Raw genomic sequence first — 1,503 nt, forward strand, 5'->3', positions numbered from 1 at the left:
TACCTTATAAAATAAAGTAGTATTTAAATATAGATCAGAAATTATGCTGTTAAAGATAAATCTGCTGACCAGGCTGTAGAACCTGAAACTTAAGTGCTGCTATCAGTGATAGAAGGCAGAAAAGTGTCTCAAAAACAGAATTGCCATACTAGGACTCAACATTAATGAAACTATTAAGAAACAAGTACTTAACTGTTTGTAACTGAAGCCTAATGATAAACACATTTGTATGTTTACTAAAGAGATCTAACAGTTTTAACTGATGAAAAATACTGCAGCTACGTTTCAGTCTTAAGGTAAAACGAGAAGATCTAGAATATTCTAGTTCAGTATACTGAGTTCAAAACCAACTTTCCTTTTGAAATGCATCTAGACTAGACTATATTCCTTTCATAATATCATTGTCATCATCATCTTCATGTTTTCTCTTCAGCAGGTTTGCTTCATTGGTCGTGTTCTGTGACGAAACCATGTTGGTGGTAATAAGAATATTTTTGGGCCCAATCATTGAAGGATTAATCAGAACATTTTGAACTGCAGTTGTTGCAGGAACTGGTTTGACAGGTGTGGACTGAGAAGGTGGAATCTGCACCGTAAATCTTTGGCTTGTCACTGACATTGGAGTTGCAACTTTATTTGGGACAGACACTGTTTGTGGGGTTGCTATAGTAAGAGTAGTATGTTTGCTACTAACAGCACCAACACTTAATCGTGGAACTAGGCTCCCTTGGTTAGGTCCCTTTTTAATTAAGGACTTCAGCCTATAGTTTGGAGCTGTTAAGCAGTATCTATCAGGTGGCAGTCTAGATCCTGCATATGGCTTAATCAATGGCAAAGGGGTTTGATTTTTCTGCCTTGCGATATTCAGTAAAAAATCTCTTGGGGAGGCGAGGTAAAAGATTGGTCAGCACGACACTGGATTGCCAGTCTCACATCATCTGCATCAACGTTAGGTTTCTTAGCATGGCTCGAATAAATTTTTGCATCATCCAGAATTGTAGTCACATAACGGAAAGCAAATTCGAACCTTTGATTTATAACCCTTGGTTCATACTCTGTGATTCCCATATCCTTCAGGATCTGTGCCATCACCAAGGCATCTCTGGGAGCGTTCTTGGGAGGTGCCATCTTGCCCGACTCCATGTTATCCAGCCACTCGTCATTGGAGGAGAGATGGCGAGCATTTACATTTAGTTCATGTAAGTCAGGGTTTCCCAATCTTATACTATTGATATTTTGAACCAAATATGGACTTTTACTGTGCGTATCTTGAGATAGCAGTGTTCCTGGCCTCTATTAAGTTGAAGCAAATAATACTCAACCCATCCCTCATTCATAACAATTAAAAATGTCTTCAGACTGTGCCTATGCCTCTTGAAAGGCAAAATCACCTTGTTTGATAATCACTAATAGAAATACAAAAATGAAGTATTTTTTCTTTCTAGAACAGCAGGGTGTTCTAGATGCCTCAGTCATTGCAAATAATTTGATAATATTTAGTGA

The 1,503-nt window shown here is 38.0% G+C and overlaps 1 pseudogene; it reads right to left on the reverse strand.

Annotated features, from left to right (window-relative positions):
* Positions 1 to 379: 379 nt before the first annotated feature.
* On the reverse strand, positions 380 to 1,168 carry LOC119622482 (transcription initiation factor TFIID subunit 9B pseudogene; annotated as a pseudogene).
* Positions 1,169 to 1,503: the final 335 nt, after the last annotated feature.

Source organism: Chlorocebus sabaeus, chromosome 4, assembly GCF_047675955.1.
Source record: "Chlorocebus sabaeus isolate Y175 chromosome 4, mChlSab1.0.hap1, whole genome shotgun sequence".
In the NCBI taxonomy this organism is placed as follows: Eukaryota; Metazoa; Chordata; class Mammalia; order Primates; family Cercopithecidae; genus Chlorocebus; species Chlorocebus sabaeus.